Source organism: Amblyomma mixtum, chromosome 9, assembly GCF_055824585.1.
Source record: "Amblyomma mixtum isolate Tamu chromosome 9, ASM5582458v1, whole genome shotgun sequence".
In the NCBI taxonomy this organism is placed as follows: Eukaryota; Metazoa; Arthropoda; class Arachnida; order Ixodida; family Ixodidae; genus Amblyomma; species Amblyomma mixtum.
Window position 1 is genome coordinate 115513364 of NC_143020.1, and position 16738 is coordinate 115530101.

A 16738-nucleotide genomic window follows, 5' to 3' on the forward strand; every position below is an offset into this window, starting at 1 on the left:
TTCGACGTCATGAAGGACAAGCAATTCGCCCTCTATAGCGAATCAGGGGCAGCTCTCTCGAAACCATACCACGAAGCACGTGCAGTGATCAGGAGTACATTAGGCGGTGCAATGTAGAAGCACGCATTTTTCTGACCGCAAAGGAGGCATATAACCAGGATGCAAGGAACGGAAACGGAATCGAGCAAATGAAGCATATGGGCAAGCGCAATTATAGGCATTCTTGTCATTTTTTAACTATGAGCCCACCACAGCAGAAACCATAAACAAAATCGTTGTATACTGCGCCATCATTTCGGTAACCCGAGAACACCGACCACTCGCGATATCATTCGGTAAACGCCAGACATTAGGTTTTCCCTGTAAGCAGACAATATATTCAGTGTGTGTGTGCGAGTCGACGTGGCCTTGAAATCGCCGTCTATGTTGCCTCTTATAATAACGGCTACAGGCTTTAGAAGCAGGCACCCAAGTTAAAAAAATGAAATACTGTCAGTATTTAGCAAGGCTTAGGCAAGGCTTGGCCTGCCTGAAGACTCACCAGTGCTAAAAACAGCATAATATAGTATGTGATTTAATTTTGATTCACGCAATATATAAAACAATCCCAGCGCACGCCACAATATCAAAATGAGAAAAATATGGTTCCTCCTAAGTATATATTACTAAATAGGTGACGAAGAATTCTGAATGCTCCCTTGACTCCTTCAACAAAACAAAGCCAACTTTATCTGTGCCTATGCACCGTGCCTGCGCCATGCGTGTGTCTGCCGCCGTGCCTGTATCAACCGATCAGGCTGCTCGCCAGGCAGAAAAATGGCGTTAGTAAACCAAGTCGCTTGTAAACGGCTTAAGGCTGGCTCACATGCAAGCGAGAATACTGCGAATCCTGCCTCCGCGGCGGGAAAACCTGCGTTGAGTCGTCGCTGTGATTAGCGGCGAGGCGACTCAAAACATGTTTTCCCGCCGCGGCGACTGCTAGAAAACTACTAGAAAGAACTACTAGAAAACTGTGAGCGATCGCCCTGACGACACCATCGACACGACGATTCCCCACAACTACAGTGGTTACAACTATGTTACAACTTCGCCACACACGCCTGATGCATGCTTCAAAACACAGGCAACAATGACTGGCGACCTTTGTGGCTAGACTGCTTCGAACTTCACATCTTAATTTGGGAGAAAGTTGCATTTTACCCAAGTCAAGTGGTTAGGAATGTTGAATGATGAACTTTATTGATTAAATCCGAATTTTTTTTTCTGCCGCAGAACAGAAATTCAGTGCAGGCAGAACATGGCATATTCCACTTCTTTATAGTTGTAGATGTATGTCACCTAGCGAAATGAAATGCAGAACAGCTACACATTTAACGAAAAAAATTACTTAAAATTATGTTAAAAGCCCACCTTTCACAATGCATATTTTAATATTACGCATATTTATGTCTACGAATGTGTATGCACATCCGCAAATTTGAAAACTGGTAAACGCAGTGAGACCGTTAGGGGTTTATATGATTTAATATCTGGAGAGCTGTAATAATCTTAACATAATCAGAAGAACAACATTATACATTTTATTACCCTGATTTACAGCGGTAGCGCCATCAGCAACAACAACCAAAGAGCGCCAGAGGTCACTGCAGCTTTCGAAGTTAGTCCTAACGGGCGTCAAGTGCTGTGGTACGGAGAAGTCGATTCTTGAAAGCCTGTAGCAGGTACGTTATTTTGCTTGTTTAGATGGACATTTCTGCGGGGACACGCTTTCTTTTGTTCCTTGCGACTGTTTCGTTTTCGGAGGCTGCTGCAATCAAAGCGGCGCCGTGAAAACGGAAGTCCCATCAAGGCTGATAACATTGCGCTAAGCCTTTGTGTGCGTTTGAAATTTCATCCTAGCCGAACATGGCCGAGAGGCTCTGTTGGCGCTGCCTAGCGCGGCGGAGTGTTTTTAAACATGCAGCTTTTATTTGATCCGGTCTGAGCCACTTTTTGGTGGACAGCACAGTCAGGTTTGGCGAAAACAGAGCTGTGGTGTAATGTTGGTCGTCGTGATGTTCGACTGTGGTTGCGCGGCATAATTACGTGTGTCATTACAACGCCACGGCGCGCAGCATTCTGCGGAAGAACAATATGCCACGTCCTTCTGATAATCGGTTTTCTTTATTGCGGATGCGCTTATGGAGTGCCCATGTCTGCCTTGAAAATGTGAGTGCGCTCTTGCTGTTTGGTTGAACACGTTTATGGTAATGATTCTTCATTACCAGGCGTTAATGTACCCGGAAGTGTCGTTAGCATCTTTGCCCCCTTTGGTTTGTTGTCGCGCTTTGACAGCTTTTGGCAGAAATAAAAGGGCGTCATTGTTCATTTCTGTGCGCTGCATGAGGAATGGCGATCAATTTTTTGTTTCCAGCAAGACAGTGTAAATCAGTTGCGGGGTGCTTATAGCGTTAAGTAATGACTTTCTAGCGCGCTGTTATGCAGAGTATTGCAGCCGTATTTCGTTGCCATAGTGGCAAATCTTTGTGGACCGGAAGTTGAGACGCGGATCGCCAGCCAATCGACGCTCCGCGGCTGTGGCGCCCCCATGTCTGTTGAATGTCGGCGGCCATTGTGGTCGCGTCATTTTTATTCTGAAGCCTTGCGTGCAATAATGCGTTTGTGCATACGCGTACAGCTTCGAAACTTCACCCTTTTGCAGTGGAAATAAAAAACCATATGTCCTTTCTACTGATTAAACTACATGTCCATACACTCATTATGTAGCACAGTACTTGAGGATATGTCACCAAGATGTATACTTTAAGAGCTGCACCAGAAGTTTTTGTCTTTTTCACATACATAGGCTACTTCTTGCTGCCGGCTTTTACAAAAGCAACACTCATTAGACCTGAAGTGCCCCCGTTTCCCCCCCCCCCCCCCCCACCCACAGAACAGAAGATATTCCTGGCCTCCCCTCAGTGTCATGTAGTTTTATAGAATGCATTTTTTTTTTCAAGGCTGTATTCTTGTCACATGTTGGTTGTGGCTGATGGTGGATACCCATTCATTTTTGGTTATTATTGCATAATACCCAATCTCTTCTTAGTTTTGCACTTCAGGCATGTTTTACAGAAGGAAGAGGTAAACTGGAAGGCAATTTCAAAATTTACCTTTGTGTTAACACATTTTGCCATGCAAGGTTTTTGGGGTTTATTGCAGAAACTAACACTTGTTCTAAGCCTATTTTCGAGAGAGTAACAGTACTTGCTTGTGGTGTCATTCTTTTGCAACCCCTGACACCCATGGTGTAGGTCTACTTTTTACTTAAGAATGAATTTGAACACTACCTGTCAGAGCCAAGCGTAGTACAGCTTTAATCCTGATGTGTTGTTAGAATTGGATCAAATAATTTTTTTCTGATGGCAGTGCCTTTCAGCAATGTACATTGTTGTGAATTCTGAATGACAGCTCTGATGTTGAAGCAATATTTCTGTAGTTAGGGTAAGTGCAAAGACCATAAAGATCTAGCATAGGCATAGGGCTATGAGAGGCCCCATAGTGGGGGACTCCGGATTAGTGTCGACCATGTGGTGTTGTGTAATATGCACTTACAGTGCACAGCACTTGAGTGTTTTTGCATTTCATCTCCATTAAGTGCAGCCATCGCAGTTGGTATTCGATTTTGTGTCCATAGGTACAGCTGGCAAACTCTAGTCGCTAGGCCAACACGTCAGGACATGGAGAGATAAAAAGGGGAATTGTTCTAGTAAGCATATTTTGGTACAGCTTGACTTTTTCAGCCTAATTCCCGGTGAAAATAAAGTGCGTTTAATGTTGCAGAACAAAGCAAGTGGTTCCTTCTATTTCTTTATTTGAAATTACCAAAAAACCCTGAATTGTGAAATGGTCTGACACAATTTATTTCAACAAGAATTTCAATGGACAAAATAGTGTGCAATCCTTACATCTTAAAGGGAAGAAGAAAGTCCTAAAAGAATAAACACCATATTTAGGGTTCTTGCTTCGATGTTTTTTTAGCAAATTAAGTGCACTGTTTCTTTTTTAACTGTTTTGATGTGGATTGACAATATGTTTTGACGCTGTGTTTGTCTGGCACTGATTCAGTGTTTGAAGATCTTTGACTTTAGATAGCTAATTATGTATGGTTGTGCTTGTGCAGTCAGACAGATTTTATTTCTGCTTTTTAAATTCTTTAACTGGAAGCAGCAGCATCTGCTCTGATACCGATCTTGTGAAGTTTGTGATGTTTTCTTGATTAAGCTTAGAACCACTGATTGTCCGAGTTTTTATTTCCCATCTTTTGACAGTTAATTTTGTCAGTCATCTGTTATGTTTACAAGCTTGTTAGATTGAATAGTGTGGTTTCTCAGGCCAGCTCCAACACCTCACGAAATGAATCGGAAAGAGTGTGCTAATGGAACAAAAAATGTGGACATGGCTACATTATTCATATGTCGAATATTTAAATTGTACTTAAATTCATACCGTTTTCTACAAGTCAGCCTAGCCTGTTTGCCTACTGTCTAGTGTCTTAGCTATTTCTTGTTCTGGAGTATTTGTGAATTTTTTTGCTTTTTTTACTTTTATTCAGTTGCCTTCTATTATTAATGTATTGAATGCCTTCACTGCAACCAGAAAAAAAATGAATGTGCAATAAAGTTGACTGTGCCATTTACCACACGCTCAGGTTGAATTTTTGAAATTTGAGATATTGTCTCATTGCCCGCCGCCTGTTGTAGACACACTGATCATTGTTAGAATATGTTCAGAGCACCACGGATACGGTGAAAAAGGAGTAGTATGTTTTTTTGAAGTACTGTAGTGACACACTCAGACAACAAATAGGAGGTAAATTTGGGCATTGCACTAATGTATTATGCTCCTAAATTTGATTTTATTGTTTTTGGGTCCAATAAAGAAAGGGCATTGCATTATCCAAACAGTTGTACTTTATCAATAATAAACCAAAACAAAGCCAGAATGGCAGGATTTTGTTTATACTGCACGGAGTAGTGAAATGCTGGTACTGTTTTCTGTAGCTTTGTACGTAAAAATAGCATTTGAGCCCTTCAATGATGCATGACTGTATTGACACTTGAGACTGACTGAGTGATAGTACATGATCAGGAATTCTTTCAATTCATGCTGCAAGGAATATCAGTAGCCGTTACATACTGCCTTGCTCAAAGTTGGCCACGTACATAGCCCAGCTGTGATAGCAAAGAAATGCCTTGTGCTTTACGTTTCAGTTTGCACACACAGAGAGCAAAATGATTCTCTTTTACTAAGAGGCCAGTGCAAGTACCCATGAGCCTTTTAAAGCTGATGAACCTGTGGTCTGCCCAAAGGGAAGTTCACTTCAATCATAACATGAATATATAGCATACATAAGTGCTTGTGGCACTGAAGGCAATTTGTGAGCATTTGATGATGAGAGTGCAGGCAGTAATTTTCATCCACCGCTGGCACTGTGTAAGGCCTGTTAAAAGCTTATAATGAGAATTAACATGGGTCATGTAAGGCATCAGATCTGATTTGTTAGGTCTGGCACTCTCCAAAGAAAATACCTCCTAAAAGCTGGTTCACATGCAAGCGACTGAGTGAACTGAGTATGAGCCGTGCGTCGCAGTGAAAATTTTCCTCTTTGTTGGAACCTCATTGCTCTGGCTGCTCGAGCCACCATGGCAGCACAAATCGCGAGTGTTTTGTCTTGCATGTGAAACAGGCTTTAAATAAAACTTACTTCATTCTATACGAATGTATTATTCTGCGCTGTTTCGTTTTTGTGTCTCTCTGCCTTCAATAGATGAGGTGCTTTTCAGACTCTTAAGAATTTCCATTGGGCTGATGGTGTGCTATTCATTTTATGTTATCTGCACGGCTGTATGTTATTATGTCATTCTGTGCCATACCTTTATTCTGTTGGCTATGCTATTCATTTGGTTATGCTAAGTTGTGCACAGTCTAGTGCACAGGTTAGTCCTGCTACATGCTCTGAACACAGTGAAGGAGCAGTGCACTTAAGGCTTGCATACAGCGGGCCACTTCGGGGAGTGCGTCAGGACTAGTCATTCAACTTAAGAATGGAGATATAAAATGCCATACACTGCTGCTTTAGTGCTCATAAGCATACAATGCTTAATAACATTGCTTGCCTTGCTGCCATTGGCTTACTGTCACCTTAAGTGTGTAGAGTTTGGCTCTTTTATATTAGAAGCCGCCGCGGTGGCTTAGTGATTATGGCACTCGGCTGCTGACCCGAAAGATGGGGGTTCGATCTTGGCCGCGCCAGTCGAATTTCGATGGAGGCGAAATTCTAGAGGCCCGTGTACTGTGCGGTGGCAGTGAACAGTAAACAACTCCAGGTGGTCAAAGTTTCCAGAGCCCTTCACTGTGGCATCCGTCATAGCCCAAGTCTCTTTGGGACATTAATCCTCCATAAACCATAAAACCAAACCTTTTATATTTACAATAGTGGCTATAAATTTTATTTATAGTCATTTTTATTTTATTTATTTTAGCCACATTTTCTTTTATTTAGCTTTTTATTTATTTATAAATTTAAATTTTCAAAAAGACTAAACCTTTTTTATTGTGCTCTTAATAGTTTAGTGCATGTGAGAAAAAAGCGGTACATAAACGGAACAAGAACACGCATAAGCCGTGATAAACATAGTAGAGATGTCCAAATAGAGAAATTTCACAAGGACTGTTTCAAATATTCCCTTTTTTCCTGTAACAGCGTCCGAATGGAATGGGCTGCCAAACGGAAGCTGTAAATGCACAATCTCGAGAACAGTTTTCCGTCCGTCTTGCTAAACATATAAAGCAGTAAAGTATATAAAGGGAATCTTTTATTACCTGCCATTTTTCACCTGTATTTTATGACTATACTTTATTAACACTGTTTTATTGTTTCAACTGTATTGACTGCATCTTGTTCCTGCTGGTCTGCGTATGCCACATGTTTGATGTGTCCACTCTTATCTTGGTCCAGGTTGGACTGATAGTATGTACAAATAAAAATAAGTAAATAAATAATAACGTTATCAATATGTTTCATTGGACAGCTTCCATTTTTAGGCTTAGCAATTGATTCTAGCCATGTTGCCCCTCACTATGCCAGTTTATTCCTTAAGCTTTTTGACATTCATAAAATGTGAAAATTGGCTTTTGTTACATATGTGATAACATTGTTGCTTGGCTTTGGCTTTCTTTGCACCACATGTGTAATTATATAGTATAGTACAATGTGTTGACATTCATGTATTATAGGGAGTGTACATATATGTGTTCACTGGTGGATAAAACACCATACAAAAGCTGATATACAGTTGAATTTTGAATTGGCTTGAGCTGGCTGCAGTCTTGGATGTCTTGATTTTGCAGTTCTCCTATTACATGCATGTCAACTGGCTTACAGTGAGATTTTAAAAAGCGGATATTTATATATATTTATTATTCGATAAAATTGCAGGCCATATAAGCATTCACTGCATGTCATGCCAATAAATCATGACATGCAATATATAAATATATATATATATATATATATATATATATATATATATATACGAGGGGGTACCCAAAAGAAACCGGACTAAATTTTTTGGTCGGCAAAGCTTCTGTGGTACCGCGTTTTGCCACTAGGAACGCATAGAACGAGCATTCCAGAGTCAGTAAGCCGAGTGCCGTCGTTGAAGGAGGTCAGACTAGTTTAGGCAGAGTTTTAGAGTGACGACTGTTTTGTGTGAATGTCGTTTTTGTAATGGCTGATTTTCGTGAACAGCGTGCGCCGGTGAAATTCTGATTTTTGCTCGGAAAAAGTTGAATGGAAACTCTTTAAATATTAAGAAAGACGTTCAAGGACGATGCTATGGGGACAACTCAAGTGTTCCTGAATCGAATCCTGAATCAAACCAACAATCATGCCAATGGAAAACTTCAAATGCATCTCGCCTCAAGAAAGCTCGTCAGGTGAAACCAAACCTCAAAACAATGCTGATATGTTTTTTCGAAGTGAGAGGAGTCGTCCATTGAGAATTTGTTCCGCAGGGTCAGACAGTTAGCCAGGCTTTCTAATTGGATGTTTTGAAAAGATTCGGAAACAGTGTGCGGTGGAAGCGGCCAGATTTGTGGCGGTCGGGTGACTGGTTTTTCCATCATGGAAATGCCCCTGCTCACACAGCCCTGCCTGTACGAAAATTTCTAACCAAAAATGGCATGACCCCTATTCCTCAACCCTCATACTCTCCCGACCTTGCCCCGTGCTACTTTCTTTGTTTCCTAGAATGAAAAAATAGGTGAATGGAAAGCGTTTCGCTGATGTTGCTGAGGTGAAGAAAAAAACGACGGAGGCGCTGTCAAGCATCACAAAAGATGAATTTAAACAATGTTTTGAAAAATGGAATGAAAGATTCGACAATCGTATCATTGCAAGTGGGGAATACTTTGAAGGAGATTGAAGGTCTGTGCTTAAAATGTGAACAAATAAGTTCAAACAAAAATAAGTCCGGTTTCTTTTGGGTACCCCCTCGTATATATATATATATATATATATATATATATATATATATGGGCCCTGAAAAGTGCCCATTTAATTTGTAACGACTGACTGTACAGGAAACCAGTCTTCCATAAGTAGTTAGATTCATTGCTCCCACAATGAAGTGGACAAAGAAAAAGGGAGGTTGAGGCATGCGTGTATTTAGGGGCTTGGGGAATGCACAAAGCACTCCGAGGAACTCAAGACTTCTGCTGAACCCACTTTGAGAACCATTGCTCTCTGGATTTGTCTGTAGTTTATTTTTGTGGGTAACTCAATACTAGAGACAGTGCTTGTTGTTCACCTACCAATGATTTTCATACCTAGAGGGCAGCTGCTTCCTTGTGTGGAATGTTATGGGAGAAATGACCGTTTTTGATAGGTCTGAGCCAAAATTTCTACCTCCAAAATATTTGAGGTGTACAAAAAAGAAATTTACATGAAAATGATGGCAATAAAACCTACTTTCTGACTAAATTTACTTCACACATATACTTGTAGTGAATATTGCGAAAAAAATCTGCTCACAGAAATGTTGACAATAAAGAAAAACATTTATTTTCAAGAAAATCTCTTGGAGAAACTAAAAACATTCTGGAAAATATAAAATGTTTTCAATTTGTTATAAATTATCTGCAAAAAGATTGAAATTAAACTAAAAAAATTTCTTCAAGCTAGAAATTTTTTTCTGACACTGCATGAAAAAGGCCATTTTGAAAGTCCTTGATATAAATTCTTCACACCGAGCAAACAATTTTCAAAGTAAAATGCAATGTTTCAAACTATAGCTTGATAAGTTTGCTTTTCGACATTATGAGTTTGAAAAAAAATTTCAGAAACATCACAAGTGTATCCTCCATTCCATTTGTGGTGATCTACTCACATAAAATTATGAAAGGTAAGGCAGTGTTATCTCATTACAGCGAATAGGTAAAAAAGTGTAAAATGGCTCGATATAGTGCCAAAATTTATATTATAAAATATCTCCAAAAACTCGCGCTGGAGAAGCCAAACTAAATCAGGGAAAGAACATTGACTGGGAGAGACCTTCTCTGCAGTTTTAGCACCGTTTCAACATTGCAGAGGCCGCAAAAAGCCGAGCGGCAAGCATTAGCTAGGTTGGCTTCTCTAAGCACTGCAGCACCTGGTTGGTGATAGGTCAAACGCCAGCTAGGGTGGCTTCCTCGCATTAAACAGTGTTGCATAAAAAAATTGGACACCAGGACGAAAGCTATCATGGTTTTCACCACCTCCACTTTGTGGCAGTTGATGTGAGCAGAAAATGGCTGCTGTAAAGCTACAACAGCCAGCCATGTTGCTGGTTTCAAGGCGCTATCTACAGGTGCGAGAAGTGCATATGGGTGGTGATCGCCTGGCTACCAGCTGTTCTCGCTGCTATATCTTCTGTGGTGCTGTTGGCAAAAGTGAGATAAAGTGTGAACCATGGTGCTAACTCTTGCCGCAGCACCACTAGGCACCCGTGTAGTGAGGCAAATCCTGCCGCCTGCCATGTGAGCGGGCAAAGTTTGGCACTCGGCAGTTCGATATATCCGTTTTATGGGAAACCGAATTCGATAAGTAAAGTAAGAAATGCACGTGTCTATTGAAAATATTCAGGAACAGTTTGATATAGCCAATAATTCATAATATTCGTGCACATTATTAAAAGGTTTTACTTTAAATTGCCTGAAAATGCACTACAATGTTTTGGGTTTAAAGGAAACTATTTCAGAAGATGTTTTGGACGATTTAGGGCCAGTTGGAAGACATCCACAGCTTTCGCGAACAACTTACGGCTATTACGAAGTGTAAATCAGGCCAGTGCCTTAACTTCAACCGGCCCTGAGTCGATTTTTTTAGGCGGCTATAGATGGAAGTAAATCACAACCATGCGATGTTGAGACACTAGTGAAACCAGACATATCATTCATGACATTAGTGCGATGCGTAAACCAGCTCTGCGAGCGAACAAAACAAACAAAGCGGAAAACGAAGTTTACGTTCGGCCCGGTGCCCATGTTTCATGCTGAGGTTACGCAGTTTCTTCGTCAGAATCTAATCTCGACAGTGAAATGTCAGCAGGGTCACTGCTGCTAGAAGCATAAAAAAAATTGTGCTGTAGTTGTAGCAGCATTGTATGAAACGGAATTTTTTCGAGCGTGCACTGTCTCTGTGGCTGACGTGGTCCCGCGAGCGCACTGCGCCGGAACCTCAACTGCAAGGATGTTTCAAAAACTGCCGCCTTGCGGGAAAAATGAAAACTACACAAGGAGTGAAAGTCTGATATTCACTGACCGATATTCACCACTTGTGGGTTTGGCCGGCACTGAAACCAGCAAGAGTTCGGCACTTGGCAGCAGCGGGTCACCCGCCGAACAACCCATCCTGATATACGAGGGGGTACTCAAAAGAAACCGGACTAAATTTTTTGGTCGGCAAAGCTTCTTTGGTACCGCGTTTTGCCACTAGGAGCGCATAGAACGAACATTCCAGAGTCAGTAAGCCGAGTGCCGTCGTTGAAGGAGGTCAGACTAGTTTAGGCAGAGTTTTAGAGTGACGACTGTTTTGTGTGAATGTCGTTTTTGCAATGGCTGATTTTCGTGAACAGTGTGCGCCGGTGAAATTCTGATTTTTGCTCGGAAAAAGTTGAATGGAAACTCTTGAAATATTAAGAAAGACGTACAAGGACGATGCTATGGGGACAACTCAAGTGTTCCTGAATCGAATCCTGAATCAAAGCAACAATCATGCCAATGGAAAACATCAAATTCACCTCGCCTCAAGAAAGCTCGTCAGGTGAAACCAAACCTCAAAACAATGCTGATTTGTTTTTTCGACGTGAGAGGAGTCGTCCATTGAGAATTTGTTCCGCAGGGTCAGAGAGTTAGCCAGGCTTTCTACTTGGATGTTTTTAAAAGATTGGGCAACAGTGTGCGGTGGAAGCGGTCAGATTTGTGGCGGTCGGGTGACTGGTTTTTCCATCATGGCAATGCCCCTGCTCACACAGCCCTGTCTCTACGACAATTTTGGACCAAAAATGGCATGACCCGTATTCCTCAACCCTCATACTCTCCCGACCTTGCCCCGTGCTACTGTCTTTGTTTCCTAGAATGAAAAAATAGGTGAATGCAAAGCGTTTCGCTGATGTTGCTGAGGTGAAGAAAAAAACGACGGAGGCGCTGTCAAGCGTCACAAAAGATGAATTTAAACAATGTTTTGAAAAATGGAATGAGAGATTCAACAAGCGTATCATTGCAAGTGGGGAATACTTTGAAGGAGATTGAAGGTCTGTGCCTAAAATGTGAACAAATAAGTTCAAACAAAAATAAGTCCGGTTTCTTTTGGGTACCCCCTCGTATTGATTGCTTGGATGTAGCGGCCACATCACTGCACCCTCCTTGCCTTCCGCCCGCCTTTTCTCATTTAACACCCCTTCCCCCCCCCCATTTTTTTTGTCTTCGCAACTCCCTTTTGCCTTGAGGCAGTAAATAATATTATTAGAAAAAAGTCGAGTGTCTATAATACAAAAAACAAGGTAGCACAACAAATCCTCAGTGGTTTCGCTAGCACTGAAATCGCCGTTTGCATCCGTTGATCACCGGTGACCAACGCAAAGTGATGTGGTAATGGTTGGTTGGTTGGTTGATGGGGTTTAATGTCCCAAAGCGACTAAGGCTATGAGAGACGCCGTAGTGGAGGGCTCCGGAAATTTCAACCACCTGGGGTTCTGTAACGTGCACTGACATCGCACAATACACGGGCCTCTAGAATTTCTGCTCCAAAGAAATTCAACCGCCGCGGCCGGGATCGAACCCGCATCTTTCGGGTCAGCAGCCCAGCACCATAACCACTGAGCCACCACGGCGGCGGTGTGGTAATGAAATAGTGGAGCTCTGTAACATCAATGGTTAGAAGCATATCGGTTACGCTGCTGCTCACATGGCATGCTTGTGAGCTGAATGTTGTGAGGGAGAACTCTGTTCGCACTACTTCCTGGAAACATATTTTTTAAATTGTACCTTTCTAGTATCGTGTGCCATGTAAAAGCTATATGCCTCCACATGAGTGTTCCAAATACTACTTTTGAGATTCACTCTTTATGCAAAGGCACATAGTGCATAGCTGCACTACAGAAATGCCTCTTATTTCAATGAACTTGGAGGTGACAAAAATTCTTTCCATTGGTGAACAGTCTCTAGAAAATCTGTGGACTGTCTAGTGAAATTTGTGTGAGTGAAGAAGTGCCATATGCCTAAGCAAGAAGCCAGACTAAAACAGCTAGTGGTTTGAGGAACAAAAAGTAGACTAGAAAATTTAAGCCACTCATGTTTACCAAAATTATTTTATACGAAGAAAGAAAAACTCGGTTTCCAACTTTGTAGAAGTGTTTATTTTTATATTGAAAGCTTGAGGCTGCATATATAATTGTGGGTTCATCAATGAAGGTACAAGAGTGAAACAAAAGCTATGGTTGCTGATTTGAAAGTAGCACTCACTAGTTTTTGGATAGAAGTAAAGCAAATTAGCTTAAAAAATAAGTGACAAGTCTACTTCAGTTCTGCAATCCTTACTTTTAACACCTCAGGCTCCTCCTCTGTGAAACAAGGTGCCGTTTTTGGAAAAACCACTGTAGAGAGAAGCAGTTTTTTGTTGCAGCTCATTGCTTCTTTGATGCCGGAGGCATATGTAACTATGGCTGAGAGGTTGGAAAGCGAGGGTGATTGTCGTTATGCCATCGGTTTGTGCAGAAATTTGCCCTCTGTTTCTTTTTTTCTTCTGTAACAGCTTATCCTTTATCAGCTGCTGGTAGCAGCAGCACTCATACCCTGCTATACAGGGTGTTTCACCTAAGACTTTCTGCAATTTTTAAAAATAAGCTATTTGAATTAGATGCGCGCTTTTTCTGGCATAGCATTGTCAGCAGTGTAGTACATCATAATGCAGCTAAGACGTGCTAACTTGCAGGCTTGTTAACCAATATTTAATAGTTAACTTTTAAACTATTACCGTTGGGCTCCTTAATTATTGAGAGGCATGTCGAGAGGCATGTAAGTAATATCCATATCCGTTTTTAGAATTTCGAGAACGCGGTTATCCTCGGCGCTGTGGCCCAACAAATTTCGCCTACATCGCGCCAAAATACATGCGGTTTGAGAAGCTTGCAGGCAAAGCAACCTCTCCAGTGAACCTAACTCGTCGAAATAGCCAAAATTTGTTGGGCCACAGCGCCGAGGATAACCGCGTTCTCGAAATTCTATAAACAGATATGGACATTACTTACGGTGTGCTACATGCCTCTCAATAATTAAGGAGCCCAATGGTAATAGTTTAAAAGTTAACTATTAAATATTGGTTAACAAGCCTGCTAGTTAGCACGTCTTAGCTGCATTATGATGTACTACAGCACTGACAATGCAATCCCAGAAAAAGTGGGCATCTAATTCAAATAGCTTATTTTTAAAAATTGCAGAAAGTCTTAGGTGAAACACCCTGTATACTGTACATATGCTTCTTCGAGGAATGGGTCCTGGTGTTGCTCATTGTTACATAGTTGACTACTTTTCACTACTGGAGACATCGATTAGGATTTTGTTCTATGTGAGTGGAATGAAAAGTCGGGTAGTATGCAGTGGGTGTAGTCAGGTTGTGGTGATGAGTATGCAAGGTGGAGAAAGACTCGTTTTTTCAACCCTCTTATTTCTTGCAGGGCTCTTGGCAATTTATCTGCTCCCGTGGCGACATTGGAGGGGTAATCACGACTTTGCGGCTTCGTTAGTTCCAGTGCATGTCCAGTAAGTAGTATCATAATCTACTAGTTTTGCCGTGGATCGCTAAGTGAATTTAGAGTTTAGTATGCTTTGGTGTAAAGAGAAGCACACCTGAGGATCAGGCAGACCTACAAACCGCAAACATGTCACCAACGCGCCTTTAACATGGAGAAAACTTGCTTAATTTTAAAGCTGCGCAATCAAGTTTATTTTTGTATCTCATTGAGCTCAAAGTCAAGTTATGTTTTTAAATGTAAAAGTCATTAGCTGTGCTTTCTGTTAATACTAATTACCCTTGTGCTGTAGAAATCTTATTGTTGTCGTCATGAGTGTCCTATTCCCCAGCACTGCACTCCTGTGTTTTGTAAGCTGTCGTTCCGCTTTCGCTTACCTGTTGTAAGGAAGCCACATGTGAGACATGTTGGACGACTACTGCTCATTCTTCATAAAGATGTGAAGATAATGTGCATAGCTGCAGTTTTGCATAGGTAGCCCTTTTTCTTTCATAGTTGTTCACTAAAAATCGTTTAAACTGTTGAGTTTGCGCGGTTATTTTGAGTATTTCTTTGACTCTGAGACAAATGGATGACAGTTTAGCACATATTTTTATTCTTTGTTTGGGCCACTCTTTGTATTAGCAGGTACTGGTTTATTTGATCTGTTGTCTCTTAAGTGCTGGTTTTAAATTAGTCATGCCTCTACGATTCTATCACACATAATTTTATGTCCTGTTCATGTTTAGTTTTTTTTTCAATTGGCGAAAAAATAGCGCCAAACCATGCAAACTTCAGAAAAGAATGAAGATGAGACACAGCGCCTGTTTCTCATCTTCATTCTTTCTTGTGATATGCATGGTTTGGCGCTATTTTTTCACCAATTCAAGTATGCATCAAGTAGCCAAAAAGAGGTGCTAATTCATGTTTCAGTGCTGTCATGGTGAATCTTGTTCTGTGTCTAGCTGCGTGATTACTGCCACAGCTGCCGGGCATTGCCACACAGGCTTAGTCATGCCCGCATGTATACATTTGTGACTGGATTGAATAAAACTATTAATATTAATGACACCAATGTTGTTCTGGTTCTCCTGCTTTTCTACAGCGACTTGTGCACTAGCGTTGAGGCTGCTCTCCGTGGCTGGGTGGCGGTTGTGGTTTCAGGCATTGAAGAACGCGTGGCCCTGCCTTGTGGTGCCCACCTGTGTGCTGTAAGTACACCATACCTGGAATTTTAGGCTTGTGGATAAGTCTAAGTTGGAATAGGGGTCATTTTGAAGGAAAAGCTAAAGATGTAGGCATGATACGATCCCACAAACCAAACACCTCTCAGAGACGTCTCAGAGACGTCTAGATGTCTCTGAGACGTCTCTGAGAGGTTTTTGGTTTGCTGGGTCGATGCATTCTGGTCAGCTACTTCCCTGTGGTGGAGGAAAGAGAAAATGTGAGGAGAGGATGATGTTGGTGATAAATATATGATGTTGGTGTAATGCCTCTGTCGAATTTATGGGTTAGTGTGCAGATTATTTAGCAGTGCCTGATATATATTGTGAGCGATGTAGACTCTAGATTCCTTTGAACTGGGGTTTTATTAGGGGCATTCTGCACTGGGCTACGGTGGCGAAAAGCACCATGTTGTGGTCGGTTGAAAGAGCAGACTGAGAATACAGGGAGTTGATAATGTAACTCGGTTTCGTGAGGTCCAGGGATGCTCAAAGTCTGCATTAGAGAATGAGGTGAGAATGGTAGGAAAAATTGCGCCTGTTGCATTGCGACAGCTGTCACCTAGGTGATACTTTACTGCACTATGTCAATTTCCCTCTTTCTCTAGCTAAATTATTTTCTTCTGTCTGGCATCAATTACCCTATTTCCGTTTACTTATTTCCACTTTCTGAAAACAGATTGCCCCAAGCTCTTCTTAAACCCCTGAGCATATGTTCAAAACTCTGTGATAGCTTTGTGTACAGGAAGTTGAAGGGCCTTACAAAAGATAAACATACGTTCTGTTCTTTTCCTACCTTGCACACAGCAATAGTAAATATCGACTGATGCGTGTAATTATTGCCGGTAGCATTTCGTAGCCAAACACAATTCTGTAGCCCTGAAAAGAAAGCAGTTCCATTTTCAATGGGCATGTGCCACAAAACCCAGCAAACCCAGACTCCAAATTTTCAAAAAATTATTTCCCTTTTAATTTTTTTCTTCAGCTTTTGTACAGAGCTGTAGTGTGGGATAGTCTACTACCTTCTGCAAATGTTGTGTATTTTCTGAGTCATATTCTCTGCTTCATGATTGCCCAGTCATGTTTTTGTTTACTTCCTTCTGTAAATGTGTATTTTCTGAAGCATATTCTCTGCTTCATGATTACCCAGCCATGTTTTTGTTTACTACCTTCTGTAAATGTGTATTTTCTGAAGCATATTCTCTG

At 41.3% G+C, this 16738-nt stretch overlaps 1 protein-coding gene across 7 annotated transcripts in view; it reads left to right on the forward strand.

The window, feature by feature from the left end:
• The first annotated feature begins 1623 nt into the window (after positions 1–1623).
• LOC149330869 (uncharacterized) overlaps positions 1624–16738 on the forward strand; it is a 28740-nt gene continuing 13625 nt past the window's right edge. Inside the window, exons 1-3 of one of the 7 annotated variants that reach the window (XM_089561565.1) lie at positions 1624–1721; positions 14256–14340; positions 15415–15520. The gene's annotated coding sequence lies outside the window, so the exon portion shown is untranslated. The other 6 variants (XM_089561569.1, XM_089561568.1, XM_089561566.1 and 3 more) reach the window with 6 other exon arrangements.